Source organism: Ambystoma mexicanum, chromosome 2p (assembly GCF_040938575.1).
Source record: "Ambystoma mexicanum isolate Mex_15411 chromosome 2p, UKY_AmexF1_1, whole genome shotgun sequence".
NCBI lineage: Eukaryota > Metazoa > Chordata > Amphibia > Caudata > Ambystomatidae > Ambystoma > Ambystoma mexicanum.
The window spans coordinates 196,130,266-196,156,342 of record NC_090923.1 but is presented as its reverse complement, the minus strand read 5'-3'; positions in this window follow the sequence as shown (position 1 = coordinate 196,156,342).

Below are 26,077 nucleotides of genomic sequence, written 5' to 3'. Positions count from 1 at the left end.
TTTCTTGCCAACCACAAAGACTGCTTCTGGGCACCCTATTCTTCTTGCAGCAATTGGTTTGCCAATATATTGTTGGCTAAGCCACCCGGCCGTGGCCGGACAGAACAGGACACAGATGTTAAATAGCATACGAGCTTTGCAGTTAACAAAGGACTGGCAATTACTAACATAAAGAATTTCATTGTTAGAACCTGCATTCATATGCATACATTTTTAGGCAATTGAAATCGTGATGTGGGGTTTGTACTTGTATGCCAGGGTAGTGATTGGAAGGGTTGAGAGGGGACAGGAGGACACTTATTCTTATGGCAGCCATTAAGTGAGTGCTTTAAGACTTAGATGAGGGAGTTAACTGCATGTAACATTGAAGCTGCACCATCATAGTCTCGTTAGAATGCGTAAATAAGTTAGATTTCCCCCACACAAATACGTTTTCCCTTCACTCCCATTTCTAAAGTTAGCACCTCTCCCAACATTTGAAGAATTTGTCCCTCCCACACCCAACCCCCCAAAATTTAGGTTTTGTTGTGCCCCTGTTCATGGTCACAACTAGCCTGTAATACGAAATGTAATTACAGGCTTTTATACAGGTATTACAAGCTGGTATGCACTACGAGAAAATGAATGCTAAAACAAAATGCGAATCCCTTCAAGTGCTATAAAATGAAACATAGCTGATGGCAATGTTAAAGGGAGAGAGATGATGCTGGCCTCTTCTACAAATTCCTAGTGCACATTTTTCGTGCATGTAGTGCCTAACAGAAGAGAAAGTAGGCTGGAGCGGCCCTTAAAAGTTCTACTGAAGGCGCTAGAGGAATTAAAGGAATCCAGGATGAACTGTTCGCCTCTCAGCAGCCATCAATGAATAAAGCATGTAGTATATCAAAACCAAATATGATCCAAATTCCACTTGCAGTTTTTGGAGTCATGGCAAAGGCTAAAGAAGAAAACGAAAAGCAGAAGTCAGTCTACCCCAATGCCACACGGAGCTTCCCAGTCGTCGAGAATTACAAAAGATATAAAGGAAAAAAGAGGAAACGAGAAGCATGATCAAATAACATGAAGTTTCTGGGAGTGTCTAAGAGCCGAACATGATGTGCAAGAAAGGAAACGGAAAGAAGTGAACATCCCAGGAAGTACACAGACACTTGCGCTCTGCTGGTCATCACATGTTAAAGCAAAACACAGCGCCATTTTGTTTCAGTAATCTCCCCTCTAGCGGACCTGACGTTAGGCCTCCCCTAATGAGAGCCTGTGGAAACCTCTCAACAGAGCCACGCGCAACTGAGCGGGCTGAAAGGAAGCAATGGCATGCATGCCACTCCTGATAACCTAATACGCCTGCAGTCTTTTATTTCTCTTTTTGTGGTCCCAAAGGTTTTTTTCTTTTACTATTGGCAGACTGCAGCTGCCATGGATGTAGGTAGTAAAATTAGCCAGCTGGTGTAAGACTCACAATAATTTAAAATGACTGTGAGTACCAATGGTTCCAAATGTTGTACATTCCTTATCGATTTCTCTTCAGACAAGGTTCATTATTATTGTGGGCATATTTAAATGTTCACGTTGGAGCCTAAAATTGTTGTGTTTACATGCACATTTAAAAGTTTCATTTGTGGGATTGGGGAGCGCTACAGGTGTAGTAATATTATTTTCACAAGAATCTCTGCCTTCTTGCCAGTTAATTATACCTTCAGAGGGAGCTAAAGTAACCAGGCTTATGTCAGATGGGGGTATTTTGATGTTGTCCAACTATTAATGGTGTGTGATGTTCCCTTTCTTCTAGTTGCTGCACTTTGCCCAGGGTCACACGATTAAAATAAACACTTATAGGAAGAACTCAGGAACACCACTTCTGTGGCAGTATAGCCATTTCCTGCATATCACACAGGTTGCTTAAAAATATTTTTTTAAAGGTGCAGAAGAGCTCTATGTTATCCACGAGTTCTGTGATAGTTCTTATTCCACTCACATAGTGTTTAGAAGTGCATACTTGCAACAGTATAAGCTTTGGAGGGCTTCAATAGCCTGATGTAAAGGAACCTTCACCAAAATACAGAGGTAGAAATGGAAAACAATTAAAGGGGGATTTCCACAAGGGCCCAGGTGGGGGCAGAGTTTGGAGGAGGGGGCAGAGTTTTGAGGAGGCAGAGTTCAGAGGGGGCGAAGCTGGCAGTAGAACTCCACTCAAAGGAAATGTTCAAAATAATAGTTTAAAATGGTGCAATTTCTTTCATGCTGCTTCTTTCCAATAACTACGTTGCCAAATATAAAAGGTGGTCACCTTTTAAACCCACCAATATATAGTGCAATATTCCTTGGAAAACAAAATATCCAAAAATGAGACATGTGCTTTGATGACAATGTTGTTTGGTGTTGTGAGTATGTGTCAACACTGGGAATGTGCAACCTGATTAAAATCCTGGTAGCCAAACATTTGAGCAAGATTGACGGCCTCAAAAACACCTAAAGGGTCCACCCACATGCATCCTTTCCAGGGGTGGACTGGCAGCCTATGGGAACATTTTGAAATACCACACAAAAGAGGCCAAGGGTGCAGAGGGCCACCGGGAAATCTCTAGAGTTCCCGATGGACCAGTCCACCCATGATCATTTCTTTGTGCCCTGAAAAGCAGCACAGGGCCATAATCAGGGAAAATAACTGCTCCAGTCTCCAGGATTGTAAACTCCCTTGCCACATGACATCCTAGGCAAATATTCAGGACTCACTTGCACTCGCATCTCCCCTGCTCACCCCCCTTTTTGGCTGTCAACTTTCAACAATGCTCTGCTTCATAGAAGATGGCATGAAAAGTACACAAATCATTGTAATGTACGTACACAAATATATTTAAGGATTTATATATTTGTGTGTGTACCTTAGCATGGTTTGTGTACTTTTCAAGCCATCTTTTATAAACATAAAGAGAAATATGGAAGGCAAAACGTGCACAATTGTGACATTCCCCCATTTCGACTGAGAGACTACAAATACCAGAATCCTTGCTGGCATATTTCACCGAGCCCCCAGCTTCATGTGTGTTCCTTCAGGGAAGCTGGGGGCTCTGCAATGTAATCTGCTCTGTGTGCTCGCACCAAGCTGCCAGGTCAGGGACGTCATTAGGTGTTCGCTAGGGGTTGCAGCTGCAACCCCTGCTGTCTCCCTTGCTGCCCCTGCTGTCACCCTTGCTACCCCTCGTGCCTCTGGCCGAAATCACAACAAAAGAAAAATGTAAACTGCATGCGACCCAATTTCTGTGATTCATATGAATTTCGACTGAATATTCATGGGAATCAGCCCCAGTTTTATAATATGGTACCCAATCTGCTTTCTATTTGAAAACTGTGTTAAGTATCAAAATAAGGATGTGGGAAACTGACTAAGAATAGAAGGGAATTAATTATCCGTGTCAAACACTGATGTGGTAATTTACATGTTTCCTTCGTCCATCCATCTGTTTGAATCATGATTCACACACTATCCCCTTTGCCAATGGTCTACCTGCAAAAACCATTTACATATAGTATGTACTTGTCCAGTCATGGGTTTTCATATAATTTTGGGATTTGTACTTTTGGATTTGCTATTGTAAATCCAGAAATATAAATCCACAAAGTGATATTTATACCAGGGCTGTAGATGCAGAGCCATGTTGATCATTTATTATATTATCAGGCACACAAAATCAGCATCTCTAAGGACATTCCTGTTTTGAGACACATAGAGGGCCTGATACAGTGAAAGGTACATGTTGTTCCCCACTCCTTCCCACATACCCATTAGCTGATTCTCGAAACAAGAGGAATACCATAATGGTACATGCCATGTTAAATTAATAAAGGGAGAGAAATCATATGCGACTGTTGGTTAAGGGGGCAAACTGTTGTATTTCACATTCTCATGTACAAACATGAATAGGCAGATGCAGAAAACAGTACCGCAGACTACAGTTTTCAGGGGGTTTTCACATCATGCAGGCCGGCCCTAAGCACTTACGGAAGTGCAAATGAAGAGACAGGGATGATCATAGTCCTTGGCTGTTTTTATTATTGATGTATTGGGAAGGGTTTACAGGTATCCAGTGTGCATGTATATGTGTGCAGCAGAGATGGAAGCAAATATATTCCACTGTGAAAACAAAGAGAAAATATCGAGGCTGAGTACCCCCAAAAGGAAATACACCGAACACGGGTTACAAAGGAACATACAAAAGATCTTTATTTTATACTGAACAGTTTCAAAGGACAAAAGTAACGGATAGCTATCGCCCCTCAGTACAACACAGCGAACTCCAGCGTGGTTCGGTGTGCTCAGTGAGTGGGACTGTAGATTAGAATAGTCGCACCTTATATACCTTTGAAAACATGATGTCCAACCCCACTGTGGGTTAATATTCATTAATACATTACAGATCTAGGGTTTGTGCTGAGTTCACACATGTATACGTTTAGGGTTTACTTTTAATGCATTCACCAACAAGCCTCCGTGGCTACAGTGTACTTTAGGATTTCTTATAGAGACCTTCTCAAACATCTATACAATGTAGTTTAAACAAATGTCTCCGTTCAGTATTTGAATACATTGTTCGTAACATATGCTCACGGATTAGCTTCATTGACACAAGTAATCCTTTACACACAGATCAACGAAGGACAAGGTCTCAGTTCATGACCCTAACAAGTGGCCTGCAGGCAAGTTACACATTAGTTTATACATAGAGGTCAAGACGACCATATTACACTTTCGGAATGACACTGTCCACCATTTTAGCTCACAGGGTGACTTTGCAGAGAGAACCTAAAATGGCGGTTTGACCTAAAATGGCGGCTTACATTGATTCTAAGGTCGGGACCTTGCAACACGGATTTCTTCGCAAGTGGCTTACATGCAGCTTGGCGTAGGCCAATATACATATATACATATATTTATTAAAATAGGAGGCACAATATAATTTCCCGTTTGACACCATGGAGCATTGGTCAACACAAGCGCTCATGATACCAGGCAGATTCCCATGCTTAATAGTCTCTCATGCACAGACTAATCAAGCACCATGTGGAAGAACTTACACCACATTTGTGTTGGCTGCATGTTCCCATGGGTTAGATGCGAGCCTGAAGCAAGCATGCTGAGAAGACATAAGACATCGAGAAACTGCATGCCCATTCATACAGTTGCTGTATTTTGTGTTCTGTACTGAACTGCATATTCTGCCACCATGACTCCAACAGCATCGATACTGCCCATGTCTATCAGCATCAGACTTAATACGTTTTAATTATGAGTTTATTTAATGGAAGTTATGTATTTGTATGTATAATATATAATGCGAAATTCTCTGTGGACTGTAACAACTTTTATTGTAAATAATAATAAAATATGGTGTGATTCTCCAGCTCAATTGTGTTGCACCTTTGGTGTTTCATGGGGAGAGGTAATGATGCCCCACCGTTGCAAAGCCTTTAAATAGGACACCATTTCTTTTAGATCCCCCTGCTTCAGGGAACAAAGATGCATGAACACTCTTCCCTCTGTCATAGTAAGGCCAGTCTTGTTTGCTGCATCTGGCACTCATGTTAGCCATGGTTGTAAAAAAGAGTGTTATCTGCTACTTCATGCTTGCAGGCTTGTGCACCATATGCTCCTCAGCTCCTCAGTGCACTATGTGCACTATGCATTAGAGCATGCCGTCACCTTCTTGCTAATGCCACCACACAGAATGGTTGACATACCTGCTACATTCCAATCGGGAGATGTTAGTCCAGTCATGTGTTTTTACATGCATTCTTTGACTGCTAGTCTTGGATTTCTCCATTCTGGACACAGTCCTACAATTCCCAGAATGCATTGCAAAGAATAAAACAGGGGAATGCTACTATCTTCCTAATGCAAAGGCACATATTTTCATGGAGGGACTGAGGTACGCACTACCACCAGGCTGAAACACACATTGGCACAAGCAGTGAGACGTGCCCTTTGCAATTTCTGTATTCTACGCCTCTGACCGTGTCACATTTCCACCTTTCCCTTTTCTAAGATTAAAGTACAAGCCACCTCCACCATTTGTATGGCAAAATCATCAAGAAACTTATTTCTAGCACATATAAGTGTTTAATTGGGGAAGTCTTTTAACTTATCCCAAGAAAGACTGAGATATGCTTGGACAACAGGAAGATTCCCTCCAGGCTATTTTTGCTGTAGAATTATGTTAAATTGCGGCAGTGCGAGAGACAACCTCTTTTTGATGGAGACTCCTAAACTAGTTGCACAACACTTGTTTGGCAGGTCTGCTGTCAGCAGGTGGTAAATCCCGGTAACACCAGGTGTCCTAATCTGGAATCAACTTTTGTATTCTCTTTGGGCAGAAGCTTAGTTTACAGGGTGTAAAAATCTTTAAAAAACGTTTTTGTTCTGGGCATATATTGATGTTAGAGTTTCTCATATATTGGTTGTTCATACACTATTTTCGGTTCCAGCAGCAACAATTTGCCACCAGCCGGTTGAAAGTGCTTTATTAAACCTTCAACCCATCACCTTTTAGGTTTTAGTGTGTCTCCCTATGTGAGAGAGGGTATTCCCAGACGTGGGTTGCTTGTTCGCTGCTACATAGATAACCAAGCTGCACCTCACTGAGTAGGGCCAACAAGGCTGAAAGATGTCTGCGGTTGCTTGTGTTTCCATGCAGAGGGGACCCTGCCTAGCAGTTAAGGCAGCCCTTGGTGGCAGTACCTGACTGATTTGCATATGGCTGGACCCCTTTTGCAATGGCCGAGATGGGCTAAAAAACAGTGGTGTGGAAGGTTGCCCAGAGCAATGCCATTGGTTCAGATTAATTTGAAACCTTCCACCCATCACTTTTTTGGTTTTTAGTTTGTCTGGTTTAGGCAGCCTGAATGGATATTAAAGTCTCTCCAAATAAGCAGCATGTTGGAGCTGAGGCCTAGTGGGGAGATGATAGCTTTTACAAATAGATATGTCTTTGAAGGCATCTTGGAGGGGTTGGTAGGATTTAGCTGTTAGTCAGGAGATGGACATCTGGGATTGATGTTTGATTTGTAAGTAATAGGATGTTTCTGCCTTCTGGCAGAGTTATTTTTGAAATGCTTCTGCCATGAACTCTTTTATTCCATAAAATAGAGTTATTATAAGCAACTTATGAGTTTGGAGTGCTGAGTGAATGGTAATAGAACCAGGGTGCAGCCAAGGCTAGAAAGGAGATCTTATGGTCTATAATTAGGTAGCCAGTATGCAGGGTGTGCACAGCAGAGTGGCAATTAATTAACACACATTTTAGCTGGTGGTTGCACTGGAAATCCCGGCTGAATACTAGTGCTAAGATGCAGTGTTGATATTAGAAGAAGGCTTACACTGGAAGAAACTTTGGGCAAGAACTGAGTTTCTTGTGAGGGGGTCATAGATGGGAGCTAGTGGGAGACAAACCTTCTAAAGGCCACAGAGTGCCAACAGGCACTAACAGGCATTGACATTTTCTCTGCCACCCAAACCGACTTCACTTGTAACCAGAAATGCTAGGGGGCATGTACCTTTAAATATCTGGCATATGAACGATATACTCTGATGGGCTGAGCATTCCCAGTTCCCTCAGTCCAAGAGTTTCTGGAAAAGGAATCTTTTTGCCAAGCCAGTCATAAAATGTGGGCAGATTGGAGGGCCTAGTTTGCAGGCTAGTTCTTAATTTTGGCTATTAGGGGCAGCTGAAAGAGCTACCTTTAAGCTGAAACTATTGTCATTAGAATAAGAGTTTTAACGTAAGAGTTTGAAATAGGGGCTCTAATGTTTTTCATTGCAGATGACATATGTGGAATGAATTTGTGGTGTTTGGCTATTTGTCCCACCCATTTAAAGCCAATCTCTAAGTCAAATCTATATGATTTTCCTCCCATTCTCATCCATCTTCCCTCAAACCACACCCCTTTTTGCACTCTCTTACCTGCATTTGTATTGGGTGCTATATTTGTCAGCCATTTGTACTTCCAAAATGACAGCCACCATGTGTTAATGCTATTAAAAAGTTATTTTTGACTTGATTTATGCTTTTGAAAATATTGACTGCATCTTTTAAGTTTGCCTACTAGCTCAGATGCAGATAGTGGTACAGAAAGAATTACACGTGTACAGTCTTCCAGCAGAGAGGGTGTTAGAACATTTTTTAGACCAAATTCAACATTATCACAAGGACAACAGCCCCCCACAAAGCAAGTACGTTTCCAGGATCCCACGCACACAGATATGGGAGCTCCAATACCCACTGTAGAGGTAGGAGAGGCAGGGGTGGCCACACCAGGGGCAGAGGAAGGAAGACGAGGGGTGCAAAAGAGATCGGAAGCCCGCAGAGTGAGATCAAGTAATCTAATTGCCATGCTGTCAATTTAGTCACCAGCTTATCCTCAAGAATACTTGATGAATTCGAAAAATGAGTGTTAAAGAAAGGTCTTTCCTTTGCTCCAACTTTTAAAAATGATCTTGCTAACATTCAGATTAACACCTACAAGTTAATTTGTAAACTTAAACTTACATTTTTTTTCATAACATGAATTGGACGCAAACTCAAGTCAGCTTTCATCCAGTAATTTCAAGACTTACCATTAATGACATTCTTTACACACAACTTATAATGTCTTTAAAAGCTAGTAGTACTATGTCAACCAATCACCTGATAGAAAATGTAGGCATTGAAGGCACAGTGATGAAGGATAGCAATTTGAAACCTGCATCCAAATTTGTGCCTCCTTCTTTACAGAACAACTTGATTGTCACATTTCACCAAGCTGTGATTAAGGATATACATTGATTGATCAATAACAGATCAATGAACCACAAACACTCTCTGGACACTTTGCTGTTTCAAGAACATTTCAAGAACGTGAATCCTCGAAAAGACTACAAAAGTATGAAGACATTATGATAAAGGAGGCTGATAAGGGTGGCCTTCCTGACTATTGTGAGATAATCAACATCAACCTTGTAAATAACAGAATTAAAGCTATGGAGCATCTAATATGTAAGTGGCACCGTACAACACTGCTTAGCGATGATGAAAAAGCTTTTCTAAGTATGCAACATCCCAGGATATCAACAATATACTTTCTTCCAAAGGTTCACAAGACTTATGAACACTTACCTGAAGTCCGTCCAATTGCTAACTGAAAAGGTTGGCTAACAGAGAATATGTACATTTTCATAGACACGATTTTAAGAACAGAAGTTTATAAACGTCCGTCCTATGTGAGAGATACTGTGCAAGTTCTTCACATCCTTGACAAGGTACAGTGGAAAAAAAATTGTCATTCTTGGAAATATGGACATCAAGGCACTCTATACTTCAATACATCATGGGTTGGCTCTAAAACTATTGATTACTTTTTCAAAAACAAATCAGCCTCCTTCTTACTGCAAATGAACATGTTCAAAGAATTGAAAACACAACATCCTTCTTTTTAACAATACTCTGTACAGACAGACCAAGGGCGTGGCCATGGGGGCAAGTTATGTGCCCTCCTTGGCCATCCTCTTCATGGGGGTATTTGATTTTTTCACATGTTTTCACCTTTCCTGGCTTTATTGTAAATATCCATACATGGATTCGATACATAGATGATATTTTTATCACATGGAAAGAAACAGAGGACGAAGAAGACACATTCAACCAACATCATAATAATAGCACCTTTGGATTGGAACTGTCATTAGATATGAGTAACCATCATATCACTTTTTTGGACCTGCATATAGAAATATCAGATGACAGCATATGTACGAGAACGTTTAGGAAACCGACTGAGGTGAATGCTGTTCTTCATGCAGACAGCTGCCACACAAGGAGTGTAATACCTAATATCACCAAAGGGGAGTTAATCAGAGCAAGACACAACTGTAGTGAATAGCTTGCCTACCAACAAGAATCACACATCAATGAGAAACAATTTTTTGACACAGGATACACCACTGAATGTATACAAGAAGCAAGGAGACAAGCTCCAGTATCAACAGAACATCACTCCTGAGTCCCAAAAATTGAAAGCTATGTAGAAGAAAGACACACATGATTATAACATATAGCAGCAATAATAGGGTTTTCCAAAATATAATCAACAAGCACTGGCACATTCTGCAATAGGATGATGACTTTATCTCTGATAAACCAGATTTTGTATTTACTAAAGCTCCGACCCTCACAAATAAAATCAGTGCAAGGTTTATGAGAAGCCATAAACAATTAGGCTAAACCAATTTACTCAAGGGTAGTAAAGTACAGGTCTTTTTCAGGTGTATGAACTGTTCAATGTGCAAATATGCTCTAAATAATGTCAAAACATTCACAACCAATGATAGACAGGAACTACCAATTTTGGATTTATCAATTGTAAGACCAAATAAGTAATTTACTCCCACTACAGGAACACTGGGCTACCATCCATCAGATGGACAGCAAAGACAAGATCATATTTATTGGAATCAAACTTATTCGGCAAGAAGAGAGATTAGGAGATTGAGAACTGACTTTGAGAAGAGAATAAGCAAGTATGATCTGCCAACTAAGAAGCACGACACTAAGTCTGAACAAAGATGATGATATGCAGGTCTTCTTATAATGACAATATGTGGTTTTTGCAGTTTTTACAAAAGATTTTGAGAAATCTTTATTACAGGTTTTTATTTCAGGACGGATACCATGTATCATATTATCCATATGTATCATATTATCCAATGTAATGTTTTTTTCTAATGTAACCTGAATGGGGGCCTGGGTCAACAATTAGAACAATGTTATTTGAAAACCACATGTTATGGGTAACAAAACAGGATAGAAACTATATGGTATGTGTGAATAGGTGAGGGTGGACGGGGAGGAGCGGGTTGCACGGCTAGAGGAGCCCGCTATGCCGCGGGCGTGTGCGACGCTGGGGGCGGCCGCCGGGGAGGCGTCCCTGTTGAAGGGAGAGCCTTGTCGGCGGCCCGTGACAGTGCCGGCGTGGCGGCCGCGGCGCCGCGGGTCCCCGCAGCCGCAGCGCCGCGTGTCTCCACGAGGACCTGGTACACTGGCGCTGCGGCTGGGAGACCCGCGAACCCGACAGGACTCGGCGGCCTCCGGCGGCGAGCAGCGGCGAGGCTCGGGAATTGGAGAGCCCGGCGTGTGCCGACCGCTCGGCGTCGGAGGTGCGCCAGACAGCTGGACAGGAGCACAACAAGGGGAACAGAGTAGAGCCCCCTCCTTACCTCAAGCAGGGCAGACCCCTAACAGCAACCTGGGGCCTCGAGCAGTACGGGCCTCCGGGAGGCATGCCTCAGGAGAGACGCCATGGGGAGGGGGCGGGGCCAAAGGAGAGGGCGTGGCTGACAAAGGGGAGGGGGAGCCGGAACCAGGCAGCCAGAGTAAGGGAGGAGGAGGAGTGGAGGAGGCAGCTCTATTTATAGAGGGTGAGTGCCTAGAGTCCCCACCAATCGGAAGGGGGGGGAGGGCAGTTGTCCCTGATTGGCCCTTTTTCCCTCCAAGCACCAGGTATAAAAGGGACTGGCCTAATGGCATTTTGGTTGCTTTTTGCAGGGAGAAGGAGAGGAGAGTGAGAGCAACTGGTGGGCCTATCCGGGTCCGGGAAAATAGGAGACACTACCAGAGAAGAGGAACTCCTGGTGCCTTTTGCTCACAGTGAAGTAACTGTGGGGTCAATCCTGGAGTTCAACTACCATGGTTAAGACATTACATTTAACCAGTGTGTAATAAAGGTCTACAAAACTCCACATCGGCTACTGTCCTGATTTCTACAGTATGCTATTCAGCACACATTTGCATGATTAACTGGATTGATATTGCACACAACAAAAGCATTGTACATGGAGAGCGCTCAGTAACATTGAGGTTCAGTGGTGCAAAAATATGTATTGCTATTTCTAAGGTTGCATAAACATCTTTACACAAAACATATTCAATTGGCTTCCATAATAACGAGTATTGCGTACACAATGTTGCTGTAGCATTGCACCACTGACAGTCTGGGGATTTAATCGCTCTGAATTGTATTAACATTCTTGGGTTTATCTTGAGGTTTGTTGTAAAAGCATTTTTGTTTAAATCAAGCTTGACAAGCATGTCTGCACTAAAACCAGGTAAATGGGTTCTATAACTGTAACATCACGTAGATATGTGGTTGTAATGATGCATAACCCGCCCTCGATGTACTGTTTACATACTTGTTATCCAGGTGTTCACATATATCACAGTGTAACTGGGTATGATGGGCACTATCTGTCCATACACTTATGTATAACAATTATGAATCATGGCCTACTTTAGGAACATCCTAACAGGAATGCAGCCTGCGATTGGGCCTTAGCCGAGCAGTGATTTACATACATAAATAAATGACATCACGGGCACGCACCGTGATGATGTCATCACGGCCCTGGCGCTATTAAAAATCAGTTGTTTCAAGATGAACTGCTAATACTAACCCAGGACATCAAAGATGACATCACAAATGTCATTGATGACATCACTAATGACATCACATGAGCATTTACTTTTCATGAAAAGTCCCTACAAGGGGTTGTGATTATAATGTTGGCAAAAAACTGTCAGGGATGATCGGGAGACGTATCATGAACTATGTACTTCATTAAACAATGTACTGGTATAAACAAAATTCCAATGCTGTGTTCTTTCTAGTACAGGAACCTACTCAAACATAGGCATTGGCAGCAGCATGCCCCATAGAGGTGCAATATTTATAGTCTTGCAATGTTGGATAGTAATATAATGAATGCTTCCATATCACACTTTTGCGTACTGTTAAACAAGTAATAACTAGCTAATGATGCATCACTAACTACATATTTGTACTACTAAAAAAAAAACATAAAGAGAGAATAATGCATACAAATCTGGGGCATATACAGGGAAAGTTAATTAACCAATAAAGAAGTAGTAACATCAGAAAGTGTTCATAACCTAAATGGTTATCTTCATGTACATAAATTATTGCTGTGTTTAAGGCCCGCTTCTTCCTCCATGTACATGCATCACAAGATGCGACTGAACCCTAAGGAAAGTATTGTAAGAACATATAAGAAGGGTAACGTCTACAAGTATAGTACATTTTGAACATTCAGTTTGTGACTGTCAGTGAACAATACCACATTCGCCTAGATATGTTAGTGAACAAAGAACAAGGGGCCAGACATGTGATGACATAAATGACATTTGTGATGTCATCTTTGATGTCATGGGTGTTAGTCTTAGCAGTGCACGTGGTGGCTCGAGTTATGGTTGCTAAGCTGAATTTCTGAGGTTTTTTGGTTTTACTTGTAACCATAACATCCCTTTAACAGTGTTTTTCATTGAATTTCATAGGTTTTTATAAGTGCAACTTAACCATAACGTCCCTTTAACAACGTTTTTTCATTCAATTTCATATGTTTTTATTAGTGCAACTTAACCATAGCGTATCTTTAACAAATTTCTTTCATTGAATATATATATTTATATATATATATATATATATATATATATATATATATATATATATATATATATATATATATATATATATATATTATCAATTCTACCTTAGGGTAGCCAAGTCGAGCTGCACTCTCCATAAAGCCATGCTTGCCCAATTTCCACCAAACAGCAAACGAAGGAGGGGGGGGGGGGGAAAGTAAAACTCCACACCAACCGCTTTCCGTTTTGTTAATTTTCTTCTTTTATTGATCCACACGGGAAAAAATATTTAAAAATCATGGAAATCCATTTCAGAAAGTAGAAAGTATGACCCCAATGTGGGTCCTCCCAAGTGCAACACTCGAGGCGTGACGCGTTTCGCGGCCAACTCGCCGCTTTTTCACAACAAACAACCTCTCCACCATACACCACTTTAAAACATGAAACTAGGAGGAGGAGAGAGGGAAAGGAGGGGGTGGGCAGGCAGGCAACATAGAAATCAAAGAAGGCCTCATTTAGTGATCTGCATTACGTGCCTAAACCATGGCAGACATCTTTGCCTAATGAGTTTGCCTAACAGATATACATTCATGCGAATGAGCATTTTGTTCCTGGAGGTAAATTTAAGGTGCGTTGTGCATTAGCAGCTGGGGGGGGTATGAAATATTCACCACCCAAGTTTTTTACTTTATTTCTTCCGATTTTAAAGTGACTAGTGCATAATTAAAAACATCTATAACTACCTTACTGGGGTATAAATAAGTATCTAAAACCCCAAAACATAAATCTCTGTAGCTCACCCTTAATCTGTTAGGTCTTTTAGTCACTATAATATTAGTGTCCAAGGTATAATCATTTATAGTATTAGATCTCTGCTTGGTCACTTGTTTATCTGTACTTAGTGCAAAACCATGGCAGACATCTTTGCCTAGTGAGTTTGCCTAACAGACATACACTCATGCGAATGAGCATTTTGTTCCTAGAGGTAAATTTAAAGTGCATTGTGCATTAGCAGCTGGGGGGGGTATGGAATATTCACCACCCAAGTTTTTTACTTTATTTCTTCCGATTTTAAAGTGACTAGTGCATCATTAAAAACATCTATAACTGCCTTAATAGAATATAAATGAGTATCTAAAACCCCAAAACATGGATCTCTGTAGCATACCCTTAATCTGTTGGGTCTTTTAGTCACTATAATATTAGTGTCCCAGGTATAATCATTTATAGTATTAGATCTCTGCTTGGTCACTTGTTTATCTATTTGTTTAATGAAGTACTTAGTGCAAGGGAAATCCCAATTCCAGCGTAATAATTGAAATCGAGATAACATTCTAGATATATCCAACCATGAATGGAAGATTATCCCCAAATACATAACAGCACTAGTAAATCGATATCCAGTTTGCAGACTATGTTTTTCTAGTTAAATCTACTTCCCAATTAGCCTCTCCTTGCTCTTCTTCTCCCCTTCTCTACTCCCCCATTACCATATGTATAGAAAAAATAGTGCAGAGCAACAAATGTGCTCCGAAGCAAACACACCATTACCAACATCATAAAAAATTGTTTAAAACACAAAAACTTTAAAACCAACTATTTGATCTCGTATATCGTTACAGAGCACTAGGAGGAAAGAAAGGGACAAGAATATTCCTTTAGCTGCCCAAAAAGGTGTATAACTCTTCATCAATGTTATGCCCGTTGGGATGTTTACTTTCAAAATCTAGTATACACCTTGTTTCTTTTTGTCTCAATTGCTTCTCCCTGTCACCTCCCCGGGGGCCCAATTCTATTTTGTATACCCCAAAGAATTTAAAACTGTCTATTTCTTTGTTGTGACATTCATAGAAATGTTTAGCCATGGGGTAGTTCACATCGTTGTGTGTGATGGCTCGCACATGTTGTTGTATTCGAATCTTTAATTTGCATTTTGTGCTGCCAATGTAGTATTTATGGCATGCACAGGTGAGGGCATAGACTACATAGTCTGTTTCACAGGTGATCCGTTGTTTGATCTCTGTTTTGTGTCCTGTCACTGGATGTTTAAAAGTGTCGCCGTCAATTGCAAATTTACATATATTACAGCGTGTGCATTTATGAAAGCCTTTCCTTTTCACTGTTAGCCAGTTTCCTTCTATCTTTTCTTCTTCCTTGGCCATAAAACTGGGAACCAGCATATCTTTAAAGGACCTATTTCTTCTGAAAGTGACTTCGGGATGGGGTTTGAGGCTTATGGCCAGATCTGGGTCAGTTAGCAAAATGCTCCAATGTTTCTGCAAAATGTGTTTAATATTTTTTGACTGGTTGTCATAAGTAAGAATGCATCGGGTGCTCTTTTCTCCTTCAAATCGATCTTTGTTCTTATTTCCAGCTAATAAGGTGTGTCTCTCAATTGTTCTGGCTTTCAGGAAGGCTCTCTCGATGACTTTTTTGGGGTACATCTGCCTTTTGAAACCTGCTGCCGTCAATTTGCTTTCTCTGTCGTAAGACTCCAAAGTGGTGTTATTTCTTCTGAGTCTCACAAATTCTCCATAGGGCACACTCCAGATCACATGTTTAGGATGTCCACTATGTGCGTGTAGAGGAGTATTAGAGCCAGTCTTCTTTCGATGCAGCTCGCAGGTTATTTTCTCATTCACAATTCTGATATTAACATCTAGAAAGGTGATTAGTGTCCGGCTGTGAGTTTCCGTAAATCTTAAGTTTTTTTTGTTTTGGTTCAATACCGTTACGTACTCTAACCAGCCCTTTGCAGTGCCTCTCCAGATAACAAACAGGTCATCGATGTATCTTAACCATAAAACCACATTTTGCGTGTGTACCTGATTCCCATCTGACCAAGCCTCAAGTTCTTCCCACGACCCCATCATAAGGTTTGCATATGAAGGCGCGAAAGTTGTTCCCATCGCCGTTCCTTGCATCTGCTTGAAATATTCATTGTTAAAAAGGAAGATGTTGTTTGTAAGGCATAGATTGATCATTTGCATCACCATCTCATTGTGTTTCAGGAAATTCAACGATTTAGTGTTCAAATAGTGTAGGCATGCTGTTTTCCCATCCTCATGTCCTATCGACGTGTAGAGGGAGACAACATCCATCGTGGCCATTAAAAAGTCTTTTTCCCAGGGAATATTTTCTATTTTACACAGGAAATCAGTAGTGTCTTTTACGTATGAAGGAAGTGTACACACAAAAGGGAACAATACCTCGTCAATGTATTTCGATATATTTTCCAATGCTGAGCCGATTAGGCACACGATTGGTCTCCCTGGGGGTTGTTGCAGATTCTTGTGCACTTTAGGTAGAAAATATATAGTCGGGGTTATGGCTTTACTGATATAGAGAAATTTATATGTTTCTTCCGATATAATACCCATTTCTTCATATTTCTTTAGGAAGGATTTCACTGTTTGTTCTAATGCTGGCATAGGATTATCCTTTAGTTTCGTGTAGCACTTGGTGTCATTGAGCTCTTTATACGCCTCTTTAATGTATTCTGTTTTTTTCTGCAAAACAATATTGTGTCCTTTATCTGAGGGTTTTATAATGCAGTTCTTCAACTCCTGCAGTTCTTTTAATGCTTTTCTTTCATTTCTTGTGAGGTTATCTTTGAATTTCACATTTTTAGTTTTTCGACGTAAGCTTTTTAAGTCCTCTATAACAAGATTCTGAAATACACCAATAGTGCTAGCTACGTTTGTCGTGGGATTGAATTTGGATTTCGATTTCAGATTACTTTTTGCCATCCAATCAGTTCTGATCCCTATCTCTGCAAGATCAGTCGATAAGTTTTCTTCTTCCATGTCCATTCCTTTCTCTAGTTCCATAAGATCGGTAAGTATGTCCATTTCCTTAATCATAATCTCTGTTTTTCCTGTCTGTATTTCCTTTTTCTTTTGTTGCCACATGTTGTTGGCAAAGAATTTCCTGAGGCGGATCTTCCTTATGAAATGGTCCAGATCTATCCTAGTGTCCACATAATCATTATTAGCAGAAGGACAGTAGTTTAGTCCCAAACTCAGAACTTTTTGTTGAGTTGTTGTTAAGGTGTGATCAGATAAATTTATTATTTTAAAACTGCCATCCTCCTGCATATCAGCCTCGCTCAGTTGCCAGAGCGCAGCGATCTGCCCGAAGTATTGTTCTGGGAATTTCCTGCTCCGTTTTCCCCTCCTCGTTTTTTTCGGGCGCCTCTTCCTCTGCCACGATTCGCACTTCCACCTCTTTTTTGTTTGTTCTTTTTGCCATCTTGGCGTAGCAAACGCATTTCTTCTAAAAAATTCCTGCGCACTTGTGGTTCTTCTGTGTCGCTCCCTGTTATGTCAGACTCTGACATTGAAAGAGATTCGCTTGCACTTGTTGGTGTAATTTCGGTGGTTATCGGTGCTGCTCTGGAAGATGTTAATCTCATCTGATCAAACCTTCTTGCAAAGGTGTATACTCTGCCCATTTCATAATCTTCCTTGTCTCTTAAAAACTTTCTTTGTTTTCTTTGTTTTATTTCTTCCTCATACTCAAGCAAGTTTCTTTCCATTGAATCTTTCAATTTCTTCCCATCACCGGTTTCTGTAATCAATTTTAATTTTTCTTCCACTTTTGTTATTTTTTCCAGTAGCCTCTCGCGATCACTGCCTGCATACTTTATAAGTAATAGAAGGAAGGTTTTTGAACATTGGTTGGTGGCCCCACTCCATTCTTCTAACATCAGTGGGTCCTGTTCTTCGAAGGATGGAATTGTTAAAATCCTCAGTCCTCTCGGTATTCGCCCAACTTCTACATAATTTTTTAGGGAGTGCTCCTCCCACCATTTGCTAACCTCCTTACGTTGTAATTTTTCAAGTTCTTTTAGCAGGCCTATCTCGCTGTCATTTTTAGGTATTGCTTCTGTGGGTATATCTTTTTTTGTGGTCGATTTTAAAGTTTCATTGAAAAGTGTAAGGGCCTGTGCCCGCCGTGTTGCTTCTCTCTGCTCCTGGGAGTTTGCCATATTTTTCAAGTGTCCCTTTAAGAGTAGTCACGAGTTTAATACACTCCAAATACTTTGCCCGTGTGGAAGTGTGTGGTTTTTTCCTTTTGTTTTTGCTGATTTAGAAGTGGAGGGCTTTTTGATTATGGAACTAGTGAGAAGAGTTTTGAATCCACTTCTCAAGTCGTGTTCTTTTTCCGAGTAGAAAAGAATTACAAATGCAAATTTTGTTCGCTTGCACGTTACAGAAAACAACTGCTGTACTCACCCAGCTCCACCTTACCGCCTGTCCTTCAACCTGCGGTTCTGCGTTGCTCTTGGGTTTTCCAGCTGCCGCCTCCGTATTCCCGTGCTTCTGTTGTATTGCCGTAATCCGAGCAGCTACAGGACATACCGTCGATTTCTCCGTGTACACTGTGCGCTCCTCCTCCAACCTTAACACTGGTGCTCCGCTCCACGCTGACACGATCACAGCGTTTAAAGATATTATCAATTCTACCTTAGGGTAGCCAAGTCGAGCTGCACTCTCCATAAAGCCATGCTTGCCCAATTTCCACCAAACAGCAAACGAAGGAGGGGGGGGGGGGGAAAGTAAAACTCCACACCAACCGCTTTCCGTTTTGTTAATTTTCTTCTTTTATTGATCCACACGGGAAAAAATATTTAAAAATCATGGAAATCCATTTCAGAAAGTAGAAAGTATGACCCCAATGTGGGTCCTCCCAAGTGCAACACTCGAGGCGTGACGCGTTTCGCGGCCAACTCGCCGCTTTTTCACAACAAACAACCTCTCCACCATACACCACTTTAAAACATGAAACTAGGAGGAGGAGAGAGGGAAAGGAGGGGGTGGGCAGGCAGGCAACATAGAAATCAAAGAAGGCCTCATTTAGTGATCTGCATTACGTGCCTAAACCATGGCAGACATCTTTGCCTAATGAGTTTGCCTAACAGATATACATTCATGCGAATGAGCATTTTGTTCCTGGAGGTAAATTTAAGGTGCGTTGTGCATTAGCAGCTGGGGGGGGTATGAAATATTCACCACCCAAGTTTTTTACTTTATTTCTTCCGATTTTAAAGTGACTAGTGCATAATTAAAAACATCTATAACTACCTTACTGGGGTATAAATAAGTATCTAAAACCCCAAAACATAAATCTCTGTAGCTCACCCTTAATCTGTTAGGTCTTTTAGTCACTATAATATTAGTGTCCAAGGTATAATCATTTATAGTATTAGATCTCTGCTTGGTCACTTGTTTATCTGTACTTAGTGCAAAACCATGGCAGACATCTTTGCCTAGTGAGTTTGCCTAACAGACATACACTCATGCGAATGAGCATTTTGTTCCTAGAGGTAAATTTAAAGTGCATTGTGCATTAGCAGCTGGGGGGGGTATGGAATATTCACCACCCAAGTTTTTTACTTTATTTCTTCCGATTTTAAAGTGACTAGTGCATAATTAAAAACATCTATAACTGCCTTAATAGAATATAAATGAGTATCTAAAACCCCAAAACATGGATCTCTGTAGCATACCCTTAATCTGTTGGGTCTTTTAGTCACTATAATATTAGTGTCCCAGGTATAATCATTTATAGTATTAGATCTCTGCTTGGTCACTTGTTTATCTATTTGTTTAATGAAGTACTTAGTGCAAGGGAAATCCCAATTCCAGCGTAATAATTGAAATCGAGATATATATTTTCAGGCCTCTGAAATACAACCACCCAATGGGAACCAATTAGGAAGACCACTTTTCCTCAAATAGCAGTGCCATGGATGATCAGCCTTAAAGAGAAAATATATAACGATCAGATAACATTAAGGGGCATCATCTTTGGGCACCCTAAATAAAGGGTCTAATGGAAACCTCTGCTACCTTTTCCAGATTAGACCTCTTCTGAAACACTAAACAGTGCAATATCATTGAAAGAAATAAGAATAGCCCGCATAGCAAATAGCAGACTCTAAGGTAATTGTTGATGATAAATTTAACATATGCTTAACCTAAGCATTAAGTAGAAGCTTTCTCAATGCAAAATTATAATTCAAAACCATGCTATTATTTCAGATTGAATTGACTATATTGAATATATGGTGATGTATATACAGTGATCAACACTAAAAGGAGAGCACCAATAACTAGGTAATTGGTCCCATACTTTATGATGCCAGTTACTTTAGGACACAAAAAAGCCTCATATAAGTGGGTTACGTTTCTCAATAATGCCAAGAGCAGGCTGGCATCGCTGTATTTTCAGATCAGATAGTGACCCATCACTTCAGTGGAACAATGTGACATGCTAAGTAAAACTGCACTCCTAATTTGCATTTGAAATTAAGATAAGTCTTTTTGTAATGAGAAATAGTGGCATTTAGAACCTTAATACTAATGACACATGTGGCTGAACTGAGTCATGTACGAACAGAGCCACCTTTGTAAATAGATGGCTTCTATAGCAAGAAGCACAGATATAGATGCATTTTTAAAACATGTATGATGAATCTCAAAGGAATAACTCATTAAACGTTGCTTTCTATTTTTTCTGTCTCCCTTTTTCCCCAGCCTTTTGTGTTTCTCACAGAGTTCCCCATAAAGTGAATTTAAATACAACCAGTTGTCTACACATGAATACGCTCTATATTTACAAACAAATGTGCATACATGTTACGCATACAGCGTATGTTGACTCATGTGATAAAATGTTATAATTTTGATTTACTGAGCTTAGAAGAAGCAATGGATATTTTGAGCTTAGAAAAAGCTGCTCTTGGAGAAACAATAGGCACGTGTGCTAACTGGTGATTGTTGGCTACATGGTTTTTCATGTATGTCACGTGCTTGTATAATGTAATTTGATCTTGGAGTTTTCTCACATGTTTATATAATAAATACTAAAAGTATAAACGTACTAAATGGATTCAAGAGGCTGCCTATCATAGCCCCTGGGTGCATTATAGCAGGGGGATCCTTTTCACATACTTTATATTCTTTGACTTTGGGTGTTACAGTCCTTCCCCCAGCACTTGCTGACGATGGGATTCTGTAAACTATTTAACAACCATTGTTTGAAACATTAGTGCTTATAATTTTTGGTTTGTCGCAGTGGCCCATAACACAGTTACTTGTTATCTTTTAAGTTATGTTACATATTTTGATGTATTTGGTTTTCCAAATAAAGAAGTTACTGTTAATGATACGTGTTTTGTGAAATGGCCTTCAAATTGTCCATGTACTGATTGTGGGTGATGTTCTAATGTCTTGTGATGTAAACACAACCTGATTGGATGCGTAGTTAGTGATGTCAGCATAATGTCATTGGATCAGAAGTCTGTGTTTCTTTGTACAAGTTTGTTTCTAGAACAAATTTCAGCTCCCCAGCCAAACATGGCATTGCTTTCAATTGGGAATAAAATAAAAGAGGGCTATTTATTTAACTAGACTTAGCTTTTAAAGTATACGAGGACACCGCCTATCTGCAGGTCTACGCTGTCGGATGGCTAGCAGCGAGCGCTATAAGTACGTTGCTGATTGATTTCATAATTATAATTCCTATTCCAACCATTGTGCTCTTTGGGGAGGCTTGGTGCTTCCCATAGGCCTTTGTCCTGCAGCTTTGCAGCTTTGCTGCGCTGTGAAATGGGAGAGGTGGCTGGCACCCAAGTCCCTGGCACTTTTCCCTTGGCCTCTGAGGTATGAAAAGAGTGGTAACACACAAAGCCCACATGCTCTCAAGTATGACATTTTTTGGAAAACATGCCCCACTGTTGGGCCTGTTCAAGGAGGCACTTTATTGAGAGAGAAAGATGAGGACACAGTGGGCACTGACACCACCTCCACGCTCGGCTTGTTTTATTCTAGTTGTATGTTTTTTAAAATAATCCATTGGCATTTTCTATCACCAGCAAGGAATGCCGGGTGGAAGCTTAGGAGGTTAGGATCTGCTATTTCTGCAGGCGATGCTCACTTGGAAGTACTGCTCCATTGGGCGAACAACCCATTGCATGCTGCCTAATCAAGGTTGCATATTTTCATCAGCCGACTGCTCTCTAAACTGTTACCAAGTTTAAAGGCAGTGTCCAGAGAAATAACCATGTATGTATGGTACAAAGGAAGAGTGTGCTGGACGATAGTGTGCTGAATCTGATGCAACAGATTATTCCCAAGAATGCGTCCCACTCATGAACATGAGGCATACTTTGGCAGATGCGAAGTTTATCTCCCATCCTTATTTTCTGGGGTTGTGAATTAAGTCTCTAAAGATGTCTGACGCCCAGCCATTTCCTCATGTCTGCAGGATGCCTCATGCTCCTAACAGCAATCCTTTCAATTCTGTACATTTGACGTACAATATTTCGCCAGCTCCATTTGTTCAAAGCGCTCACTCTTTTTCCAGCGGTGGGCAATTGCTTTCTGTACACATGCAATAAGTATATTCAACAGGCATGGGGAGTCCATGCTCGTGCAGCTGTCAATAATAGAGTGGCCCAACATCCCCACCACAAAGGAAACTGGCATTATCAATGCCAATAGTATGGGCTTTTGTGTCGGCATGGGAAAGGCACTTCCGTAGTGGTGTTAACTGGCTACTGATGGTAGCAGGTGCAACATGGTGCAAGTATCCGGGCATCTAATATCAGTGCCTGGCAAATGCCTCATGCTTATACAAAAGCCAAAAGTGTTAGCTTTGCCAATGCTTGTTTCTTTGGTCCCCAGGCGGGGGAAAAAGATAGAGAAACAGTAGGAGTGGGAAGAATAGTCATTACCCAGCAGGCAAATGCATTTATGCTAACCTCATGGTGACTGTGCCTAATGATGCCAATATTGCCACATTAAGGAGATGTTTTCATGCTTGCTGTACCTGTGAATGCCAGTATTGCAACTGTGAGAACAAACTCATCTTGGCTTTGCCTAATATTGATACTACTGTCACTTTAAGAAGATGTGTTCAAGCTTGCTGTGCCAATATGACATCATTGCCCTTTGACAACATTATTTTTCAGCGAGTATCCAAAATTTGACAACAATCCAGGAACAAATATTGCTGGCACTTCCCTAACCCAGATGGCCCACACTCATTCTCCTACACCCCACCCACACAGTCCTTCACCCCCCTGCACACATTCACAAACATTCCCTTCACAAATTTTATTTTTGGGCAAGATGCCCTCTCCAGAACTACATTCTCATTTTGGGAGCCACACTGCAGAGGTTCAGAACTCAAAACTGCAATGGGGAAGTCAGGCGCAGAGTGTCTGTATGTGCATATGTGTGTGTGTTTATGTTTAAGTGTGTGGGGCATTTGTAGGTGGTGCTGTGCTTAGGTGGGTGGAGCATGAAAGTGTGCATCACTAAATTCTCATTCTAGCCCTGGTAAAGACCGGCAAATAATTCTGGGCTTATCCTAGCCTGCGTGAGCCGTGGTGCAGAGAAATCTTTGCGCGCCATGGATTCCCAGACGCATCAGTAGCCGTCGCGCAAGTAACAGCAAGCTGCGCGAGTAACGCCACAACACGCCCCCACGCACAGTAAAAAGCAGGTGAAATGCCTAACACAGCGCAAGCCTCAATGCCATCCCTGAGCCAGCATACAGCGCGCCCAGCTAAATCGTGCGGAAACACCCGGCGATCCATGGCCGCACCCCAGCATAATCGCGTGAAAACAACCCGCGATCCCCAGCCGCACCCTAGCGTAATCGCGTGAAAACACCCCGCGATTCCTGGCCACTTCCCAGCCAAATCGCGCGAAAACACCCCACAAGTACAGATCCATATACATACTGTTTAAGCTTTTATTATTGCCCTCATTGGCCAAGAGCAGAAACGCTAAATGCAAGTCAACACAGAAATCCTGAGCAAGCTTGCTTATGCTTATGGCAAATAACCCCATGGAACTACAGGAGTATATATGAAGCCTGGTAGGGCCACGTATGACTAACCTATGAAAAACATAGCACAATATAAGTGTTTAGAAATCATATTATAAGTCTAATGAAAATCACAGAAGGCCTAAAACTGCAGGACACCAGACTCAGGCTGCATGTAGCGAGAAAACTGAGCTCACTGACAAGGTCTGAGATAAACAAGTGCATTCCAAGCTTCTGTAGAATTAGACCTATACTGACCCAATGTAGGGTCTACCACTGCGAGCATCCAACAGAAGTAAGGGATAGATTATTAGGGGAGGGCCCAGGTGATGATGCAATTTGGTATCAAAACAGGGAGACGCATCTTGTGTAATTGAAACTGCTGGAGAATTGTGATTGTCCTGTATGGTCCCTGCCGGTTTTTGTAATAAACGACATTTCTAACTTGCCCTTGCCTGAATCCTCTGTTTATTCTGTGGAAAGTGTTGATAGGCCCTTGGGAGCCAGATGGGTAAGCTCTTAGCCATCCCCAGACCTCTGGCATATCGGTTTTCTATTGTAATGGATTTTATGGCATGGCACACTCCAGCCAGGGACTCAATCCACTGAGACTGAAGGTGGCACACTAAAAAAACATCTTTTTATTTTTTATTTGATCCCTGGATTCTTTCTTGAAGAGGCACCCAACCCATCTCACACCCACCTTAACAAATACCATGTGTTGCAATGGACCATGAACCAGGCCAGTGTGTAACAACGAAATATTTATTTATTTTTATAATTCAAATGAAAAATCAGAGCAAAAAATATTTAGGGCAGCAATCACCAGTGTGGTGACAATATAATGCAAAATTATATAATACAATTAATTCAACTTTCTACATCATCTACATAAAACTTAAATAGAAATGGAAATAAAATCACTTTTCTTCACAAGCATAGATGACACATTAGTCATGCACTCCCCCTGCAACACTCCTCCAAACACCTGCTAACTAAATTCTGTGTGGATGGAAAGCAGTGGCAAGGAGTCAGCAAGAAGAGGGAAAATCGGTTTTTAAATTCGACCCAGCACCCCAGAATGGGAGGCCAAAAACGTAAAATGAAAACCTTCAAAATGAGCAAAATAGCATACTCGGATTGCACTTGTTACTTGTCGATCAGTTTACACTTGCGGTAGGATAGAAAGGACAGACATTTGTGTGGCTGCACTAAAGAGACAAGGAAGTTTACAGGCTATTGAGCAGGGCACCAAAGCCAAGTGAACACAGGTGAGAAGATCGATTTTGGAAGGAAAACAATTGAACAAAAATCACACGAATCAGAATTGCAAATTCACACAGGCTTTAAATTGGCAAACAGCTAAGAAAATGCGCTTAGCAGGCAAAATTGGAAATCGATTTTTGGGATGGGAACCAAAGATACAGAACAGATAGGATACTGAGGGGAAGGGATTACTCTCTATTGGATATTGTTATGGGTTTTTATTAGGCGGATTTTAAAGAAAACAAAATACACGGGCAAAATCGGTTTTGTTAGCACAATGATTAGTTCTACTGAGACTATAAATTAAGGCTATAATTAGTAAAAACACTCCCCCAAATTGTTACTTTCGAAGTGCAAAAATAATGAAGGTGAATTTTCAATGAGGAATTAGTTGATTTATTCATAATGATACTAGGGACTTACACAGGTAACTGAAGGAAATAGAAAAGAAATATGCTGCCAGGTATAGACTAAACAGAATCTTCTAGGGAAAGGGTGAACAGAGGATA